Here is a 23,617-nt window from a genome sequence, read left to right on the forward strand (position 1 = left end):
GGCATGCTTCTTTCAACCATTGTATCAGTTCTACACTTTGGCAAGTAATTTAAGTGTAACATCCTTTTTAATTTGACAGCTACTTGAATAACTGCAAAACAACAAACCTTTTCTCAGAAACTCCTTTCCTGATTCTGGCTAAATACTCTCAGTTCATAGAAATAATCCTTAAATTGTGACGCAACTAATTCACCTTCCTCTTTGTTCTCTCATTTGCAGAACTGAGTGCATGCAGGGTGCAAAGAGGAAACTGAGTTGATTTGAAACCATAACATGTAGATTCTTTCAATGAACTGTGCCAGCAGTGGACAGGAAACTGTCACTCCACTTGGTATAGATACTATGTGTGTATTTCAAGTAGGACAGGTCCCTTGTTAGCAAATTCTCTCAGCATTTGTTTGTGAAAAATTTAAGCTCTCCCTCAAATTTGAAGGAGAGCTTTGCTGGATAAAGAATTCCTGGTTGGCAATTTTTCTTTCTCAGAATTTTAAATATGTCATGCTACTGCCTTCTCGCCTCCATGGTGGCCACTGAGTAGTCACTACTTCATCTTATGCTGTTTCCTTTGTAAGTGGTGAATTGCTTTCATCTTGCTGCTTTTAGAACTTGCTCCTTCTCTTCAGTATTTGAGAATCTGATCAGAATATGACTTGGAGTGGGTTTATTTGGATTTATTCTATTTGGAATTTGCTGGACATTTATGATTTGTGTATTTATGCTGTTTAGAAGGTTTGCGAAGTTTTCCTCAACAATTTCTTTGAATACTCTTTTAAGACTTTTACCCTTCTCTTCCCCTTCTGGGACACCAATGAGTCTTATATTTGGACATTTTACATTATCTATCATATCCCTGAGGTCTGTTTTGATTTTTTCAATTTTTTCCCCATTCTTTCTTTTGTTCTTTCATTTTTCCATTCTGTCATCCTTGAGGTCACTAATTCAATGTTCAGTTTCCTCTAGTCTTCTGCTATGAGTATCCAGAATCTTTTTAATTTGGTCAACAGTTTCTTTTATTTCCATAAGATCCTCTTTTTTTTATTTACTCTTGAAATTTCTTCTTTATGCTCTTCTATAGTCCTCTTCATGTCCTTTATATCCTGTGCCATGCTCTCATTGTTTATCTTTAGTTCTTTGATTAATTACTCCAAGTACTGTGTCTTCTCTGATCTTTTGATTTGGGTGTTTGGGTTTGGGTTATCCATATCATCTAGTTTTTTCATATGCTTTAAAATTTTCTATTGTTTTTGGCCTCTTGGCATTTGCTTAACTTGATAGGGTTCTTTTAGGATATGTAGACTGATTCAAACACTTATCTCTAATTTGTCAGGTCTACAGCTTGGTGGAATACACTTTCTCTAACCAGCAGGTGGCATCCATGAGCCACCTATTCCCCTCAAGCCAGTTCTCCCCAACTTTGTCTTTGTGGTGAGTGGGGTCTGAGTCTTGTGGGGGTCCAATTGATGCACCAAGTTTGCATGTGTAGTGTGTGGGACTTGCGAGTGGGTCCCTCTTCCAGGCTGTGCCCTCCTAGGGCCTCTGCTGAGGGAAGACTGTGCTATGCCACAGGTGAGCACCAGCCCCCAAGGGAAGTTCTAGGCCATAGGGCCATGTAGGGGCATTCCCAGCCTGCTGAAAGGATGGCTGAATGGGGCATGTTGATTTCCCCCTTTTCACACAGCTCCACCTTTTCAGCTCCAGGGCAATTAGCTATGGGTGTACAAAAGGCTAATGTCCATGCCAGATATTGTGCGCATTTTATTGGAAACACTTCCTGTCACACTGAGTTGTTTGGGGCAGCTCTGGCTGGGGCACTGTCACCAGTCAGGAGCATTCCGAGCCCTCTGGGAAGATGGCTGTAAGGAGATGCCCCCCTTTTCTTGGGAAGTTATGGTGTTTAGTGAATTTTCTCAGCCACTAGACTTATTGCTTTGTCTCTCAGAGCTATCTTAGCTCTGCTCTTGCCTGGGCCCAAATTGCAAGTCTTTGAGGCTTTCTGTAATGGGCTTAGATTTCGCTGATCTCAGCTGTTTCATGCATTCGTGAGTGTTGTATGAAGTATGTCCAAAGTCAAATTGCTCTGCGGTGTCCAGTCCATGCAGTTCCTGGCTTTCTACCTACTTCTCTGGAGGAGTAACTAAAACCCACTCTTCACTACTCCACCATCTTGCCCTGCCCTCACTATGTGTGTATTGATTTTACCTAAGATTACTTCAACACAGGCTCATCTCATTTGAACTTGTAGTCACTGAACTTCCCTAGGGTTGTTTCATAACTCTATAAATTAACCTAATCCTTCCCATCCTGTTAATTTTTCAGTTGGGATTTTAATACAAATTTAAAATATTCATCTTGTCAAAGTCTCTGTTTTCTCTGCATTTCAAAATGCTTGGAGCTTATGATGCTATCATTCCGTGTGTTTGCTATCCAAGTGTGTGCCATTTGTAAATCTGACACATTAATCTAAGCATTAATAAAATGTCAAGAAAGATGGGACCAGAGCCAAAAACCTTTTGACAAATGATCTTTCTCACAATTAATGGCACCTAATCTAAATAATACAGTGTATTTGTTGGGATTCTCAAGAAAAACAGCACCAAAAGGAGATAGCTGAAGTATTATGAGATTTTAATAAAAATTGTCTCATGTGACTATGGGGATGCACAAGTCCAAATTCCATAGGTCAGGCTGCAAGCTGGGAGCTCTGATGAAGTGTTTTTGTTTTTTTGTTTGTTTGTTTTTTATTCAATTTTATTGAGATATATTCACATACCATACAATCATCCACAGTGTACAATCAATTGTTCACAGTACCATCATATAGTTGTGCATTCATCACCCCATCTATTTTTGAACATTTTCCTTGTACCAGAAAAAGTGAAAATAAGAATAAAAAAATAAAAGCAAAAAACAACACCCAAATCATCCCCCACTTTCCACCCTATTTTTCATTTAGTTTTTTGTCCCCATTTTTCTACTCATCCATCCATACAGTGGATAAAGGGAGTCTGATCCACAAGGTTTTAACAATCACACTGTCACCCCTTGTGAGCTACATCACAATACAATCGTCTTCAAGAGTCAAGGTTACCGGGTTGCAGTTTGATAGTTTCAGGTATTTACCGCTAGCTATTCCAATGCATTAAAACCTAAAATGGGTTATCTATATAGTGCATAAGAATGTGCATCAGAATGATGTCTTGGCTCCATTTGGAATCTCTCAGCCACTGAAACTTTATTTCGTTTCATTCTGCATCCCCCTCTTGGTCAAGATGTTCTCAATCTCACGATGTTGGGTCCAGATTTATCTGATAAAGGTTTTTGATGTATTCCCCAGAAGAGGCAGGCTAGCTGAAGTAGAGAGGGAAATCTCTCCCTTCTGACTGCTAAAATCATCACTTTTTTTAAGCTTTCAACTAATTGGATGAGATATCTCTCATTACTGAAGGCAATCACCTCAGTTGATTGTAGATGTCATCAGCCATAGATGCAATCAGCTTATGGATGATTTAAGCCCACCTGATGTCCTCACAGTAACAATCAGTCCAGTGCTTGCTTAACCAAACAACTGGACACCGTCACCTGACCAAATTGACACATGAACCTAACCAGCACATATAGCTTTATTTCATGCAGTGTAATGTGGTAGACTTTGTCATACACCTGAAAACCACACAAACTGGATCTTCAGTGTTTTTCAGAACAATGTAATAACCCTTTTGATACCATTCTGATGTGATTTATCTGCTTATTCTCACTGAACACAGGACACTTTATTTAATAACTTCAACTATATTTTTAGCAATACACTCTGTTCATTGTTGCCTAAACCTCTCAGCCTCAAAATTATCTAATATATTTACTCTGTCCTCCTACAGAGAACAGTTCAACAGATGGATGTCAACTACATTTGATTTTTAAGGTCTTTTCAAAGCTTTATTATTCTATCTACACCAAGTTCAACAATTGGCATCATAACTTTATGGTTACCTCTCAATCAAACTTCTTTGCAGAGTTCTACCCTGGATTTCACCCCAACCTCAAAAAGAATCACTCTCGGCACTTTTAAAAATAGGCACCTCTGGCTACAGACACATGATTCAGCCTTAAGATGCATGTCAAGAATTTGCAGGTACCCTTCAACCCTACACTGTAAAACCACAATCCTGAGAGTGGTAGTATCAGCCTTTTCCTCCTTTGGCTTACTGCTTAGATTCTTCCCTCACCCAGATAGCTCCCATCCCTGGTTTTTTACTTATGCATTGAGCCTTCCTGCCCACTCTTACTTTTTCATGTGACTACTACTTCAGTAATTTCCTTAATCACTAAGCTCTAATCCCTAGGTTTAATTTCTGAATTACAGCAATATGTTTAATTTATCAGCTTTCACCAAGTTCAAAAGTTCTGCAAAGTAAAAGCAAAAGGGTAGAAATGTAACTGTACGGATATACCATACATTTTCTTACACACAAATGTACTTTGAGAAAGGAAACTTTGACAAGAATTTTCCCTATTTGTTAATGAAATGCCTTGGACAAATAGATGATTTTTGTAAGTGACCTCAGGATATAGAAAAACACTTTATCTGTTAGAAATGAGAAAAATTATACTTTGACCTTGATGAGTGTCCAAGGACACTCAAAGGAACCAAAGTTATTAAGGAATATGTAATGCATAGGAAGATTTTTTGGCACAAAAATCTCAATAGCACTATCATAAAGGGTCTCAGGTCTGAAAGCCACAGAGAGAGATACTAGGATAAGAGTGGGTATTTCTCAAGTTACTAAGCCATGAGAATCAGGGGAAGAGAAATATTTCCACCTCTTATTCTAACATTCTTCCTAAGCACAAACAAATTGTCAAATTCACCAAACCAAGTAGAACGTGCTATGTCTATGCAGTAATTTCTCTTAGGAAGAAAAAACAACACTGGGCATTTTTTTGTTGTTGTTGTTACAACAGGGAAGATAAACTACAATCATTTCTTCTTTCATCTTGCAATACCAGAGACATTGGACTACTATTTTAGTTAAGAAAAAAGAAATCCCTGGAATTGCAAGAAGTTCTTCAGGAAAAAATTACTGTTGTTTAGGTCTGCAACATTACCTTTGATTATATTTAATTAATAATTTCAGCTATTCCATGCAAAAAGTGATATAAAATTCTGAAAAGAGGGTTGAGAGTAGAAAGGAAGAAAAAGAAAATACTTACTTTTTAAATTTTATTTCAGTAATTTATATAGAACCTAAAATTTCTGCTTTTAACTACATTCAGATATATAATTCAGTGCTGTTAATTACATTTGCAAAGTTGTGCAAGCACCACCATACTGCATTACCCTAACTTTTTCAACACCCCAAACAGAAATTCTGTACCAATTAAGCTCTGACATACTATTCTTTGCCCTAGCCCTCCCCAGACCCTTGTAACCTGTATTCTAGTCTCTGACTCCATGAATTTGCTTATTTTAATTATTTCCTATCAGTGAGTTCACACAATATTTTTCCTTTTTTGTCTGGCTTATTTCACGCAACTTGATGTCTTCGAGGTTCATGCATGCCGTTACACGTATCAGAACTTCACTGCTTTTCACAGCTCCATAATATTCCATGGTGTGTATTTACCACATTTTGCTTATTCATTCGTCTGTTAATGGACACTTGGGTTGATACCATCTTTTAGCAATTGTGAATACTACTACTATGAACACTGGTGTGCAAGTATCTGTTTGAATCCCTGCTTTCAATTCTTTTGACTATATACCTAGAAGTGGGGTTGCTAGATCATATGGTAATTCTATACTTATCTTTCAGAGAAACCATCAAACTGTTTTCCACAGTGGGTACATCATTTTATAGTCCCACCAAAAATGGATGAGTTTTCCTGTTTCTCCACATCCTTTCCAATACTGGCTATTTTTTTTTTTTTTTAATATATAGTAGCCATTCTAGTGGGTGTGAAACGGTATCTCACTGTGGTTTTAATTTACATTTCCCTAATGATGAATGAAGTTTTGAGCACCTTCCCATGTACTTTTTGGCCATTGTCTATCTTCTTTAGAGAAATGTTTATTCAAGTCTTTTGCCCATTTCTTGACTGAGTTTTTTGTCTTTTTGTTTTTAAGTTGTAGGATTTCTCTATAAATTCTAATCTGTCCCTGTGGCATAAACCTATTGTAAGTATGTTCTTTTCATTAGTTTACTCCAGCTAAGATGTGGCCCAGAATGGGTATTAATCCTCTTACTGGAGTCCTTTATAAACAGGATGAAGAGAAAGAGAGAGAGAGAGTCATGGAAGCAAGAAGCTGAAAGCAACGAAACCCGGAAGAGAAGGGAGAGACAGCCAATGCCTCTGCATGCCTTGCCAAGTGACTAAGGATCCAGAATCACCAGCAGCTGGCCTTCAGGAAGAAAGCATCATCTTGATGATGCCTAGATTTGGACATTTTGATAGCTTCAAAACTGTAAGCCTGCAAGCTAATAATTCCCATAGTTAAAGCCAATGCATTTTATGGTATCTGCTTTCAACAGCAAAGCAAACCAGAACAGATTTTAATAAAGTATATTGGACTGTGATTTCTTTTCTTATGGTATCCTTATCTGGCTTTTGTATTAGGATGGTGTTGCCTTCATAGAATGAGTTGGTAGTATTCCCTCCTCTTTCATTTTTTGGAGGAGTTTGAGCAGAATTGGTGTTAATTCTTGGAACGTTTAGTAAAATTCATCTGTGAAGCCATCTGGCCCTGGGTATCTCTTTGTTGGGAGGTTTGTAATTACTGACTCAGTGTCTTTACCTGTAAGTGGTCTGTTGGTATCTTCTATTCTTCTAAAGTCGGTGTAGGTTTTTGTCTTTAGGAATTTGTCCATTTCATCTATGTTGTCTAATTTGTTGGTATACAGTTGCTCATAGTATCCTCTTATGATCCTTTTTTTTCTGTGGGTCAGTAGTGATGTCCCCCCTTTTATTGTTGATATTTTTTTCAAAAATAAGTTTATTAGCTTGATGTAAGTAGGTCAATTAACTCTATGTTAATCTCAATACTCTTCATATTGCAATATATGAACATGACAAATTCAGCTCTATTAAGACAAAGATAAATGTGTAATTATATGGGGCTTTCTATCCACATGAGTTTGCAGTTCATGTTCTTTGTGGCTTTGCCACACTAGTCATTTTAAAGGATGTGTTCAAGTAAAGAACAGGAAGGCAAGACCTGAGCTATTGGGGAGTTTTTTACTGATAGTTCTGATATTATTCTATCATTCAACCTCTGTAAGTACTGACCTATTATTTTTCATTCTATACACACATTAAAAAAGAATTTAAATCATTTCATACATGATCATTTCCTAGTGAATTCATATTTCAGATGAAATAATGGATTTTAAGATTCCTTGAAATATTTTGTATAAAGTGAAAACTAATTCAAGCAATCTAAGTATTTCAAAGGGAAATTTTAAATGAAAGCTCTTTTGGGAAAGCTTGACTTGAGCACCAAAAATGTACTTGTTCAGGCATTCAGTTAGATTTCATCTTGCCACCTCAACGCTGGGCTCATCATTAGGTGAGCAATCTTCTCTCTTTTGTTGCAGGAACCCATAGTTTGTCCAGAAAATGTTTTAACTTGATATTCAACTTTGCAGTGTTCTTTCACTTTCTGGGTCAACAAAGAAACTTGCTCAAGAGAAATCACAGCATCATTTTCAACAAAAATAAACATGGGTTCTTTAAACTGTATATGTCTTCAGAATTCTTGGCAATGCCATAGACAGACACCCCTGCCCTGAATTCTGAGTATTTTATCATCACATGATGGACAACAATGCCACCCCAGCAGAATCCTATGATGCCAATTTTCTGTGCACAATACTGTTGTTTCAAATACTTCAAGACCACATCCACTCTTTATCAAGCTTACTGGCATTTCTTGCTTTCACTCGCTCAAAAGGTGGACCAGTCATAGGAGGGGTTCCATGCCTGTTGGGAAGTCTGGGACAAGGATGTGTATCCATTGCTGTTATCATGTCAGCTATAAGCCTGGCATTTGGCAATTGCCAGCCAAATATATCATGAATGACAGTCACAGCTTTCCAGTGACAACGGGATTTGCTGACATCTGCCTTGAAGTGCTTGACTTGAACTTCACACCCCATCCCTCTTACTCAAGCTTATGGCCAATGTCACAGGGACAAGGACCAGCTTCATTGGCCATTGTGGATATTCAAATATTGAGCTTGTCCCCATGGTCAGCACAAAGAGAAGGCTTTGCAACCCTGGAGCCCACCTGGCCTCAAAACAGCTTCCCACCTGCACAGGGACAACAGAGAGGGGAGAACAAATGGAGTGTGAGGTATCTCCACCTTGACACAAGGGCCAAGGGCCACCAGGAAGGCTAGAGACAGGAGACTGGGCTGCTGGGGTTGAGGGTGGGGTGATGAAAAAAGACCACTGGGACAGGGGTGGGAGAGAAGCGTGGAAGGGAGGGGAGGAGGGAAGGAGGCCAGAGAGAGGGAGGGGAGAAGGAGAGAAAGAAGGGAGGTGAAGGAGAGGGGGTCCTGGAAGGAAGGCTTATTTCTGATTTTAATTATTTGCATCCTCTCTATTTTTTTTTCTCAGTCTAGCTAAAAGATTGTCGATTTTATAGATTTTTTCAAAGAACTGACTTTTGATTTTAATTCTCTATTTCATTTAATTCTGCTCTAATCTTTGTTATTTTCTTCCTTCTGCTCACTTTGAGTTTAGTTTGCTCTTCTTTTTCTAGTTCCTCCAGATGTGTGCTTTTATCTCTGACTTGAGTTCTTTGTCCTTTCTTAATGTAAGCATCTAGGGTTCTAAATTTCCTTCTGAGCACTGCCTTCACTAAGTCCCATAAGTTTTGATGTGTTGTGCTCAAATGTCCTTTATAATTTCCCGATTTCCTTTATAATTTCTTTGACCCATTTGTTGTTTTAGAGTGTGTTGTTTAACCTCCATAAATTTGTGGATTTTCCAGTTCCAGAATATGCTTTGTATAATTTAAATCATTTTAAATTTATTGCAACTTGTTTCATAACCTAACATATCATCTGTCATGGAGAATGATCCTTGTGAACTTGAGGAGAACGTGTATCCTGCTATTTTGAGGTACTGTGTTTTGTAGGTCTAGTTCATTTATCATATTGTTCAAGTTTTTTGTTTCCTTATTTATCTTCTGTCAAGATGTTCTGTCTCTTGAGGAAAGTAATGTATTAAAGTCTCCAACTGTTATGCAGAGGTGTCCATTTCTCCTTTCAGTTTTGCCAGTGTTTGCCTCATGTATTTGGGGGCACTGTGGTTAGGTGCATAAATGTTTATGAATGTTATTTATTATTGACAGATTGACCCTTTTATTAATATATAATGTCCTTCTTTATGTCTTATAACAGATTCTGACTTCAAGTATATTTTACCCAACATTGGTATAGCTACCTCAGCTTCTTTTGGGTCACTATTTGCATGGAATATCTTTTTCCATCCTTTCATTTTCAGCCTATTTGTGTCTTTGGGTCTAAGGTGAGTCTTTGTAAACAATGTATAGTTGGATTGTGCTTGTTTATCTAGTCTGCTAATCTGGGTCTTTAGATTGGGTAGTTTAATTCATTAACAAAACACCTAATTCAGTGCTATTACTAATAAGGCAGGACTTCAGTCACTTTGTCTTTTGTTAAACCTTTTTAGTCTGTCTTTTCCTTTATTGCAGCCTCCTTTTGTGTATGATTAATCCTTTGTGAAGTAAATGATTGATCCTTTTTTCATGTCTGTTGCTGTATATTTTTATATTTTTTCTATATTTTCTTTGCAGTTATTGTGGGGTTTGTATTAAACAACCTAAGTTTAAAACATACTAGTTTGAAAAGTTAACTTCAATAGCACACACCTTCTCTGTTCCTATATTCCTCCCTTTACCCTCTTTATGTTGTTTTTCACATATTACTTCTTTACATTCTTCACGTCTCATAAGCAAATATGATTACCTATTATTCACTTGTATTCTAACTCTTATATGAAATATAGAGCACAGTTATTTACTGAGGATACAGTACTATTGGGATTTACATTTACCCAGTTAGTTTCATTACTGTATGTCTTCACTTCTTCACACTGTTCCAACCACTATCTCTTGTCTTTTCCTTTCAGCCTGGAGAACTCCCTTTAGCAGTTCTTGTAAGCTTATCAGGCCGTAATTTCCCAAGCCTGAATCGTGCATGGGGTTCTGTCTCGCTGTGTGTGGCTCTCTGTTCAGCGACCACGGCCGGAGGGCCCAGGCCTGAGAGCAGCCGATGGGTGACTCTTAAGCCGCACAGGACTCAGTGTGGGGGGAGGCTCTGGCTCGGCATGTCCGAGTTGCCAATTTCCTACCTTCTTTTCTGACTTTTTAAAAAATGTCTTTCTCTAGTCTCTATCATCCTCTGGAGATCGAGCAAGTGGGATTTACCCCATTATTTGTTGTTTCTTAGGAGAAACTTTTGCAGGAATGTCTTATTTTGCCGTCTTCATGACATTGCTCTCCAAAGATTTAGGGCTTTAATTTCAAGTTATTTGTGACTGTGAACAGCTAGAAAATAAATTAGATGTTTCAAAAGAGCCATTTCTCACAAACCTGATATTAAGACTCAGCTATGCTGAAACCAAGGAGGCATAATTTTGGCACTTTGCTATTATGTCTCTAGCATATATCCAGAATGGCCGGCAAACGGAATTGCAAAAACCACAAAAGCAGCTGTGAATACTCTTCTCTATGTAAGAGAAAACATAGGTGACCTTGGGTTCAGTGATGACTTCTTAGATACAACTCCAAAAGTACAATCCATGCAAGAAAAAAAAAAAAGACAATTTGAACTTCTTTAAAGTTAAAAACGTTTGCTCTGCAAAAGGCTATATTAAGAGAATGAAAAGGCAAGCCACAGACTGGAAGAAAATATTTGCAGAGTACATATCTGATGAAGGACATGTATCCAAAATATACAAAGAACACTTAAAATTCAACAATTAAAACAAACAACCCGATTTAAAAATAGGTAAAACCTCTCAATAGCCACCATACCAAAAAAAGTATACAGATGTCAAGTAAGTACATATGAAAAATATTCAACATCATCTGTCATTTGGTAATTGTAAATTAAGCAACAATTTGATACCACTACACACCTATTAGAATGACTAAAATAAAATTTAAAACTGGCATTATCAAATACTGGTGAGGATGTGGAAATATAGGAAATATTATTCATTGCTGGTCAGAATGCAAAATGCTATAGCCACATTGGAAGACAGACTGATAGTTCCTTACGTGCCAAGTATAGTTTTACCATATGATCCAGTAATTGTACTTCTGGGTATTTACTCAAATGAATTGAAAACTATGTCCACACAAAAACTTGCAGCTTTATGAATATTTATTGCAGCTTTATTTGTAACTGCCAAATACTGGAAGAAACCAAGATATGAACGGATAAACAAACTGTGGTACATCCATACAGTGGAATATTATTCTGTGATAAAAAGAAAGGAGCTATCAAACCATAAAGGTATGGAGGAAACTTAAATGTATACTTCTTAGTAAGGAAATCTGTCTGAAAGGCAACATATTGTGTAATTTCAATTATATGGCATTCTGGAAAAGGCAAAACTATAGAGACAGTAAAATCATCAGCGGTTTGCACAGATGGGTGGAGGGTGAAGGAATGAATAGGTAGAAATGAGAGAGTTATAGGACAGTGAAAATACTCTGTATGATACGGTAATGGTGGATACAGGGCATTATGCATTGGTCAATACTAATAGAACTGTACAACACAAGAGTGAACCCTAAAGTAAACTATGGATTTAATTATCAATAATGTATGCATATTGGTTCCTCAATTGTAACAAATGCACCCACTATGCAAGATGTTGATAATAGGGAAAATTGTGAGCAGGGGAGGATGGGGTATAAGAACTCTTTGAACTATCTGCTCAATTCTCTGTAAATCTAAAACTGCTCTAAAAATAGTCTATTAGTTAAAAAAAAAAGACATGAGACACATTGAAAAAAGAAAAGTAAAATGGCAGATGTAAATACTAAGCATATCAATACCACTGAATGGGAATGTATTAACCTATTTGATCAAAAGGCTGATTGTCAGACAGGACTAAAAATAAGACCAACTCTATGCTGTCTATGGGAGACACTTCAAATTCAAATAAAAATAGACTGAAAGTAACAGGATGGAAAAATAATACCATGCCAACAGCAACTGTACGAGAACTAGAATTGCCTCAACAAATTTAAAAGGATTGAAATCATATTATGATCTCCTACTTACCATGGAATAAAATTAGACATAAAAAAAGAGGAATATGTGAAATTCATAAATATGCAAAATTTCAATAACTTACTTCTTATTAACTAATTTATTAAAGAATAAATCACAAGGAAAATTAGAAAATATTTTGATATGAATGAAAACAGAAACACAACATACCAAAACTTATGAAATGGTCAGAGGGAAATTTAAAGCTTTATACACCTGTATATTTTTTTAATCTTAATTCAATAACCTAGCCTACCTCTTAAGAAACTAGAAAATGAGATTCAAACTAAATCCAAAGCAAGTGAAGGAAAATCAAAAAGATTCGAGTGAAGATTAAAAAAACAGAGAATGGAAAAAGAGTAGAGAAAATCAACACAGCAAAAAGTAGATTCTTTGAAAAGATCATCAACATTGACAAAATTTTAGTTAAACTAAACAAAAAAAGAAAGAAGACTCAAATTAGTAAAATCAAAAATGAAAGAGGAGACATAACTACTAACCTTACAGAAATAAAAAGGATTTTAATGGAATGCTATAAACAACTATATACCAACAAATTAGATAACCTAGATAAAATGGAAAAGAACCTAGCAAGATTTAACTACTACTTGAGTAGAAGAAATTGAAAGATTGAATAGAACTATAAAAAGTAAAAATATAAAATTAATAACTTAAAAAATATGCCCAAAAGGGAATCTAAGCTCAGAGGGTTTCACCATTATGTTCCACCAAATATTTAAAGAATTAATATCAATAATTCACAAACTCTTCAAAATAGTAGAAGTGGAGACAACATTTTCCAACTCATTCTATGAGGCCAGAAACGCACTGATACCAAAACCATAAAAAGATACTACAAGAAAATAAAACCACAGATCGATATGTCTTATAAACACAGATGCAAAATCTTCAATAAAATATTAACAAACTGAATTAAGCAATTCATACAAAGGATTATACACCATGACCAAGTGAGATATATCCCAGGAATGCAAGATTAGTTTAACACCACAAATCAATTAATATAATACACCATATCAATAGAATAAAATATAAAAACCACATGATCATCTCAATAACTGCAAGAAAAGCATTTGACAAAATCTGGCAACTTTTCATGACTAAAAACACTCAACAAACAAGGAATCAAAGGGAATGTCCTAAACCTGATAAAAGGCATATCCAAAACAACCCTACAGCTAATATGATACTTAATGGTGAAAGATTAAAATGCTCTCTCTCCAAGACCACAAACAAGACAAGGATGTCTACTCTCACCATTTATATCCAATATTGTACTGGAAGTTCTAGCTGAGGCATTAGGTAAGAAAATAATTAAAACACACTCAGATGGGAAAGGAAGGAAGAAAATGATCTCTATTTTTCATATGGCATGATATTATATATAAAAACTCTTAAAGAATCCACTAGAAAGTCTGTTATAACCAATAAGTGAATTCAGCAATGTTGCAGAATACATCAATATATGCAAACTAGTGTATTTCTATACACTAGCAATGACTAGTCCAGAAATGAAATTAGGAAAACAATTCTATTTACAAAGGTATCAAAAATATTAAAACATGTAGGAATAAATTTAACAAAGAAGTGGAAGTCTGATACACTGAAAGCTATAGAACACCATTAAAAGAAATTAAAGAAGACCTAAATAAATAGGAAGATATACTGAGCTCATAACTTAATATTGTTAAGATGTCAATACTCCCCATATTGATAAATAGACCCAACACAATCCCTATCAAAATCCTGGTTGGCTTACATAATTTTTTTTTTGGCAGAAATTGGCAAACTGATACTAAAATTCACATAGAAATTCAAGGGACCCAGAATAGCCAAAACAACCTGGAAAAATAAAAACAAAGTTGGAGGACTCACAAAAACAGGTATCAAAACTTACTACAAAGGTAAAGTATTCAAGACAGCATATGGATAGCCATACAAATCAATGGAATAGAATTGGGAGTCCAGAAAAATTTCTTACATTTATGGTTAATCAATTTTTAATAAGGGTGTTAGGACAATTCAATAGGGAAAGTGTGCTTTTTCAACATATGTTACTGGGATAATTAAATATCCACATGCAAAAGAATGGAGTGAGATGGCTTACACCATTCACAAAAATTAACTCAAGGTAGATCATAGACCTAAATGTAGCAGTTAAAACTGTAAAAATCTTGAAGTAAAGCAAAGGTGTAAATCTTCATGACCTTGGATTAGACAAAGCCTTCTAGATATATTACAAAAAGCACAACAATAAAAGAAAATCTTGATAAATTAGACATCATCAAATTTTAAAACTTTTATGCTTCAAATGATTCCGTCAAGAAAGTGACAAGAGAATCCATAGAATGGGAAAAAATAATTGGAAATCCTATATCTGTTAAGGTCCTTGTAACAAGAAAATATGAAGAACTCTACTCAATATTAAAAAGAAAAATAATTTAATTAAAATATGGGCAAAACATGAATAAACATTTCTCCAAAGAAATAATACAATGGTCAATAAGCACAGGAAGAGATGCTCAACATCATTAGTCATTAAGGAAATGCAAATCAAAACCATAATGAGATATCACTTCACAAGCATTAGGATGGCTATGAAAAAGACAGATGATAACAAGTACTGATAAGATAGGGAACATTGGAACCACTATATATTGCTGGTGGGAATGTAAAATAGAGCATCCATTCTGGAAAACTGTTCAGGAGTGTCTAAAAATTTTAAATATAAAGTTTCTGAAGGACCAGCAATTCCACTCCTAGGAATAAAGGAAAAATGAAACTGTACATCTACCCAAAACTTGTATAACATTATTCATAACAGCCAAATGGTAGAAACATTCCAACTGACCATCAACTTATGAATGATAAACAATATGGGATATGTCCATACAATGGCTTATTATCTGGCAATAAAAATAAAGGATTATTGAAACATGCTACAATATGTAAGGACCTTGAAACATTATGTGAGTGAAAGAAGCCAGTCTCAAAAACCCACATATTATATGGATACATTCACATGTAAAGTCCAGAATAGGTAAATCCACAAGCAAGAAAGATTAATGGCTATCTAGGACTAGAGAGGATGGGGAGGAAAGGGAAAAGATCACTGATGGGTACAGGTTTTATGTTGTAGTAAGTAAAATGTTCTAATACTAGGTTGTGTGGTTGCATGACTCTGGGAACTTACTAGATACCATTGAATTGTGCACTTTACGTGGGTAAATTTTATGGTATATGAATTATATCACAATAAAGCTGTTCAGAAATAGCTAGCAAAAAATTACTTAGCCCTAGTTCAATCACAACTCTTTGACAATCCTATTATATTGCCAGCATATTTTTCAGCATTTCAAATGAATAAAAATCTATAAAAATGTATTAAATTATTAGGGTACTATTCTATTAAATATTTTATCTTTGAGCTCAAAAGAACGTACAACAAAATAATATTTGGCTTATTACATGCTTAAAAATTCAAAACTGAAATTTGCAACTAAAATATGCAGGCAAGAGACTATTTCTGTGCCTTTTCTTTTTTGAAACTTGATGTATAATAATGGAAGTGACTCCTGCAAAGAATCACATTCATGCCATAACAGGAAGCAAGGGAAGGTTTTTGTTACTATTAAACTCAAACATGTTTGCTAACCTTACAGTAAATTTACAGACAGAAGAATGTTCCTACTTGATTTACATTGGTTATATAAACAATATGCCTCAAGTTATCATTTTAAGCATCATTTCCCCTAAGGAGATCTTCCCTGACCACTGTACCTAAAAGCATCAGTTTAATTCCATCATAGTGTCTATAAAAATACGTTAATAGCAAAAATATATTCTGGAGTCATAAGACTGTAAAAATGTCATATAATCACTTTTAAAAAACAATTATGGGACCCTTTTACTATGAGGATTTATAATCTATCTTTGCAGATAAACCCTTAATGAATATATAACTTGTATTTACTTATTCATTCTCCAGTATTTGAAAAACAGTAAAAACATAATGTTTGTCAAGAAGGATGCCAGGTTCTGCTAGATACTTGGGAATAAAGAGATAAATAAAATCTAGAAGTGCCTCAAAGGATTTTGTATTTATAATACAGGACAAATTCAAGAACATATAAAAGGTTGGTTGAAAAGCTTTTGAGTGACAGCTGCTTGAATACAGCGGCACAAAAGGACCGAACAAAGGTGGGACATACAAGAGATTACCTGACTTGAGTGTTGCCTATGATTTCTGAGTATTTCCCATGCATCCTATCATTACTATCACCCTATTGTGTCAGCTCAGATTAAGCAATATTATCCTATTTTGCAAACGGAAGATGGGAATTCAAGAGAGATTATGTTACTCTCCCAAGGTCACTCAGAGAAAGTGGAAATTCTGAAGTTCAAATGAGGAGAGTAAAATGTGGGTCTCTCATGCTCTCCTCCCTCCCCCAACTGAAAGCCTTCCCCAAATCCTATCTTCCCATCCAATCACTAGGGAAACATCGACTGGGGACAAAATAGTGGGCCTGAGACTGATAGATGCTGAGAATATAAAAATAAAAATTATAGACTGTTTTCTATTTAATGTGGCCCAGAGCCCTCAAATCTGACTTCATGGTTTTTTTCCTCCACACAAGCTTTCCCTAGACTAACAAGTAGTACAACGGGTCCTACACTCTCTTAAACCCTTTATCATATTCCTATGGCAACCACAAACACACTACTCTACAAGTCACCAAAATACCTGGTTAATTTAGGGTTTTTTTTTCTGTCTATGCAAATATTCTACAGAGAGAACACTCTAATTTTGTTAAAGAACTAATAGAAATCATATCAAAATAATATAAAAGATAATATCTTTGAAAGATTTTATGTAATACAAAACTGAAAATTATATATGAAAATATATTAAAACCATGTGATTGAACACTCATAAGGCATGAAACAGCAAAGTTGAAAAAATGAATCACGGTCTTCTGTTCTTAGACTGTTCTGCTCCTATAGCTAACTCTTTTCTCTTGGTCAAAAACCACTGCACATCAAGAGTGTACAGGTATATACTTCATGTCATATGAGCACTGAAGAAAGCTTTCCCTAAAACTGCTTCTACCATATATGCATTGATTCACTCATTAACTCATTCATTCACTCAATGTTAATTTAATACCTACAAAGTGCCAGATCCTGGGAGTACAATGATTACCCAAGAGGAACAGCTGATAATCAAGATGCTAAGTACCAGAGATAGACAAAAGAGTTCATCCCTCATCTATCTTTACTTTTTATGCATACCATGATTTGTGAACCACATTAAACAGAAAAGAGCCTGTAATTTTTGTTTTTGTATTCTCAGCACCCATCAGTCTCAGGCCCACTATTTTGTCCCCAGTCGGTGTTTCCATAGTGATTGGATGGGAAGATAGGATTTGGGGGAAGGTTTTCAGTTGGAAGAGGGAGGGCAGTATGAGAGCGCCGCACTTTTTTCTCTCCTGTATTTATCTCACAATCCCATAGGAGACAACGCTTATGTCCTCCTACCATCACTAGAGGGCATCAGCTCACCAGCAAAACTGAAGAACTGCCCATGCGAATCCCCGCTGACATGAGTGCAGAAAAAGAAGGCTGAAAGGTACAATTGTGTCAGAAATCAGCTTGCCGATTTCATTTACTCCTAGTTAGTAATGTGGAACATAAAACCATCATGTGATAAGTTTTAACTCATTGATCCCATGGTTTTCATTAATTTACCTAATTCTTTTCCTCATACAAGCAAAGAACCAAACTAGTACTTTTTGTTTATTGGACATCTACAGTGATCTCGTCATTTTGCTCAGTACTCCAATGTATTGAATATTAATATCGGCCTTAATCCACCAGGTCTATTTATAGCAGAAGCCGTCTTTTACAATTTAGCTTTTCTGATTACTTTCTCCACCAAAATTTTTTTTAATTATTAAAATAAAATGTATTAAAATGGTTTAGATTTAGGATTTTCTGTATTATTGAGTACCACATGAAATAACTGAAAATGCATTTTAAGTTTATGACTAAAAATAATAAATTGATTAGTATCTGATTAGCAATTCTGTTGTGCTAAAATCAATTCCCCTCAAGCTAGTAATGAAATTGGAGTGTCTTTTTTCTCAGCTTTACTATATTCAAATTGTACATGCTACCAATAAAATAATCATATTGTTTTATAAACATAATATTGTTTATAGAGATTTAAGTTAAAATACTCTTAATATCTAAGACTATTCTAGGAGACTTTCTAATCCCCTTTGAGAGGTCTGAAGCCTCTGAAATTACTGTAAAATTAATGAATTTCTTTATCCAGCAGATAATGGAATTAATGAATTATGTCTGTTATGTATTGCACTGAAGTAAATCAGACTAAGATCTGTATGAACTCTTGTTAAAAAGTCACATTCCTAAAATTGCAACAAACAAAACGTGTGGTGCTTTCATTTTTTTCTGAGAAATTGTCCAAAATGATACTTGCTTCCTGTTTAATATTCTACAAAGAAAACAAAGTAGGAAATGCCCTTTTAACATAACTCAGATAATGGCGTTATCATTAGAGTGCATTGCAGTCAATCATTTTTGCTCAAGGTAAGATCATCAAAAGGCTGATAAACTGTCCCCTACCTTTTAAAACAGTTGCCCAATTGTAAACAAAAGCATGTACATCTGCTACCTCCAATAGTATAGTGGGAACATTTGAAAAAGAAAGAAGAAAACATTTATTAGCAGAGGTCTGAAACCAATCTGGATAAACTCTGAATGCTTTATATTGCTTTGAAAGGAGCATTTAAGAAAGACCAACAATAACAAAAAGAATCTACGTCTGGTTCTTATTTATTTGATATACTAGAATTTGACATTTTAATCCCCTTTTCTTTTTTAAAAATAAATACAAATTAGGCCTAGGCCAGTGAATGGAGGCATAATTCCGTCAATGGACTAATGACAATTATGTGTGTTGTATGTATGCATATGTTTGTTTGTTTATATTTTTCCCCAGGACCCTATAGGGAAAGGCTAACCTATGGGAGGGATTTAACAAAAGAAATCTAACCAGTGAGTGTGAAATTTCAATGCAGGCTCATGAAAATAGTATGTTGTTGTATAAATCTTTCAGTGTCAAATCATATCACACAGGAAGTTCATATGATAGGTACAAATATGACTAATGTAGAGAAAACACTTAGAAAGTTAATAGGAGACAAAGAAGAAAACGCATACTCAATTCATATGAGAAAATTGGTGGTGGAAGCCTTAGAAGAAGGGTATTGATGATGGTGGTTTTGATGTTAATGGAATTAATAATACCTTTTCTGTGGAAGCCAAAGAAATAAAGTGCATAAAGGAAAGAGAAAAGATCAATTGTGTCAAATTCTTCTGATACGTCAAGTAAGAAGGAAACTGAAAACTGACTATAGAAGTTAGCCACAGGTCAACAATGACCTTGACAATATCAGACAAAATGATCCTAAGATTTACTTAGAAGAAGAATTACAACAGCAGAACCAAGATTTCTTTCCTCCTAAAGGAAAAAAATATTATTACAGAGTGAATAATAAACATACAACAACAACAATAGTGTCATCCCAAACTGGCATACAATCAACATTCAGGTCTCAGCTTGATTTCCAATCTTGGGATAGTTCTACTGGCTATTAAGATTGACATTGCCCATCAGGCAGACCTGCCTAAAGCCCATGTAAAAGGCAATGTTTTCACCTTCTCAGCATCTCAGATTCAGTTGCCTATATCCTACTGCTCCTTGAACGTCCATCATTCTACTGTGGAGAAGATATAGAAAGGTTTGCGGATGTAAACGTAAATCATATTAATGACTGGGGGTTAACTGACACAAGAACAGGAGTCAATACAACACAAACTATATGAAAAGCTTCATATTCAGACTGGACTTCTGCAAGGTAACGCTAATATCATTTGCACAGGAAAAGAAGGGCAGGAGATTGCTCAGCAAGCTAAAGCAGGGTATGTAATGGACCATTGGACATTGAAGAGTGTGTGACGTTTCAAAACTAGGTATAAATAAAGGGGTTATGTGGCATCCTCACCTTAGAAGTTTTCTGTATCATATTTATCGGACTTGCTATCTGTATGCTACATCTGCACTGTCAGATTCTCTCATGGGCTTTATTGTAACTCAAACAACTAGCCTAGCAGTCTCCTTTTCAGAGATGACTTCCTTGACCCTCTTTGTAATGCTGCCACCTCCAATCCACTGGCTCTGTTGCTCACTATCATTTGCAAGCATTTGTTTATTCATTAATTCAACAAATAATTATTGAACATTTATTATGTGACTGACAATGTTCTAGACACTGAGAATTGTGCAGGGAATGCAACAAAATTGATACTCTCATTCTACTTACATCCTTTTAATGGAGGGAAATAAGCAGTAAACAAATAAACAAGCAACTTTATAATGGATCAGGAAGTGAGGAAGTGCCTTGAATAAAAATGAAGCAGGGTCCAGGCAAAACCATTGGGGGTTGCTTTGCCAATTTCAGCAAATAGAACACTGTCGCAATAGTGCTGGCAAGAGATGGTCTTGGCTTCAAATACAGTGGCAGCAGTGAGGTGGTGATTGGGTATGTATTTTGAAACCAAAAAGATTTGCTGATGGATTAGGTGTAGTGCTTATGAAAGGAGAGGAAACAAAGATGACTCAGCACATTTTGGCTTGAGTTATGAGAAGGATGAAACTGTCATTTATTGAGATATGAAAAGCTGGAGAATAAACTGACGAGAGACAGAACTAGGAGATTGGTTTTGGACATTTTGTATTCCAAATGTATATTTGGAATTGAAGTAGAGAGGGTGAGCAAGCAGTGGGTAAACAAGTTTAGAATGCAGGAAAGAAGTTAGGGCTGAAAAGTATAGCTCATATGATTAGGGAAAGCATTAATGGCATGGAGCTGGATGAGATAATCTAAGAAGCTGGCACAGATAGGATACATAGAAGAAAGCAAAAGGAGAAGGAAAAGATTCTGCAGAAGAGACTAAGGAATAACCAGTTTTATAGAAGGAGAGAGGTTTCATAGAAACCAAGAAAAGGGGGTGAGGAAAGAAAGGGAGGGAAGGAAGAGAGGGAGAAAAGAGAAACCAAGAAAGAAGGAAGGAGAGAAAGATAAACTGAGGGAGAGAGAGGAAGGAAAGAAGAATGGAAGCAAGAGAGAATGAAAGGTAGAGAAGAAAGAAGGAAAAAGGAAGGCAGGCAGGGCTATCTAATGGGTCATAAATTGCTGTCAGGTTAAATAAGATAAGAAGAGAGAATCAGCTATTGAGTTTTATTAAATGAAGCTCCTTGGCAATCTTGACAAGAAAACTTTAAAGTGGAATGCTAACCACTAAAGCTAATTAAGCATGAGATACCATGTATTTAATGGCAGAGGAATATTATCTTAGCCAAATTACATTAGCCATGACAAAGTATAAGTTACATAGCTGTGAAAAGAGACTAGTTTCACTATCATTGTGATGAAAAGGTGATTCAGCTGTTATTAACTGAATTTTTCACCCAGCCCACTTGATAGCATATACACACGAACATTTTAAGAAAAGTAATGTATTGCTTCATTGGATTTCAAGCTACACTGTATTCTATTTTTTCATTCTTTATTCATGTTTTATGTTATCTTCTTTTAGATTAATTCATTTATTTGCTAATTAGACATGAACTTTTAATTAGGGTTTTCTTATTCTAACCAGTTTCTGGCAAAGAATTTATTTGATGTTTATTTTTCTTAACCCTTAAATGAAATTGTAAACTTCCAATACCCCCAAAATACCCTTGAAATTTGTAACTTCTTGTTTCTAAGAAAGGAAATTAAATTGACTTCCTATATATTTCGTGGCTCTTGTGGTGAAATCAAGTTAGAAACGTGTAAAGGAAACAGATGCGTGGGGGTTACATCCTTATTTGCTTTCAAATGAATTCTGAGACTAATGAAAAGTGAAAGGGGGAGTTTTCCTAAAACCTGGCCACTTGAAAACTTGTTCCAAGACTCAAAGCAAAATAGTTAAAAATATTCTCTTAAATTAATTCACCATACAGCCATTTAACAAGGCTTGTTTACCAATCTCTCTCTCTTCTACCATATGTAATTTTATAATTACATGACTTCACAATTACTTTTTGCAGTTAAAATGATTTATTTATGAGGTTTATAGCCAAATTAAACTGCAGACACCCAGGACAGACAGGAACTGTGACCTTCATTTTTTTTCACCTCACAGTTCTCTGTTGCTTCTGGTGAAGCATGGAACAACAGTGCTTTGTCGCAGTAAATCCTGTATAAATAAAGATGTTCCCCATTTTCTTCATCAACTTAATATTGAATCTGCTCTCTTGTACTTCCAAATATACTCATTGTTTTACAGTTCAATCACATGAAATTCAATATACCTATCCTTCAAGCCAATCATTTGGTCAATGAAATAAAGGGATACATTTATATGGATATATCATCTTAGTTACTATAGTCAAAGCTATAATTTTGTCTGCCCACCATCTTTATCCCCATTTCTTTGGGAAAATCATTTGCCTCCACAATGTCCTGGGAGGTTCTTAGAGTACAACTTTCAATTTCACTTCTACCGCCTCGCCAACATCCATTTCCCCTAAATTCTTCTCTCTGTATAGCCTCTCATATTCTCCCATTTCACTCCACTGGCAGTGTCTTAGATCAAGTCACCATTTTTCTCCTACCTGTACTATAAAAGCCTCCTACCTCATCTCCCTATTTCCTTCTTACCCTGTATCTATCTGCCTAGAGCAATCAGAAGTTCAAAACTATTAATGTGATTGTTTCTATCTCTGCTTCACACACATCAAATGTTCAATATTTTGCTGAGAACAATCCCCAAATCTTAACCCTAATCTCAGATGTCCATTGTGATCTGCCAAGCCTACGTCTTGAGACACATCTGTAATCGTTACCCTTAATACTCTCTTCACTCTTCAGCCTGTGATAGTAAACTGAACACGAATTCACTCTCCTATTTACATACTTTTCCTCATGTGGAAAGCTCTCACCAGTGAGAAAGTGAAAAGCAGCTCCTGTTGGGAGCTTGAAACACATGGCTCTCACAGCTCAGCTATGATGCTCTCCTCTTGAACATTAAATAGAACACCACCTTCAGACAAGGGCACTGTGTGGCCTTGATATATCAAGACAACACAAGAAACTCAGTAATCATTTCTAAGCACAGATGAAAATAAGAACACCGTTTAAACCACACAAATGAAA

At 35.6% G+C, this 23,617-nt stretch overlaps 1 pseudogene; it reads right to left on the reverse strand.

The window, feature by feature from the left end:
* Window positions 1-7,355: 7,355 nt before the first annotated feature.
* LOC119542908 lies at window positions 7,356-8,209 on the reverse strand (annotated as a pseudogene).
* Between the last annotated feature and the right edge of the window lie 15,408 nt (window positions 8,210-23,617).

This window comes from Choloepus didactylus, chromosome 8 (assembly GCF_015220235.1).
Source record: "Choloepus didactylus isolate mChoDid1 chromosome 8, mChoDid1.pri, whole genome shotgun sequence".
Lineage (NCBI taxonomy): Eukaryota > Metazoa > Chordata > Mammalia > Pilosa > Megalonychidae > Choloepus > Choloepus didactylus.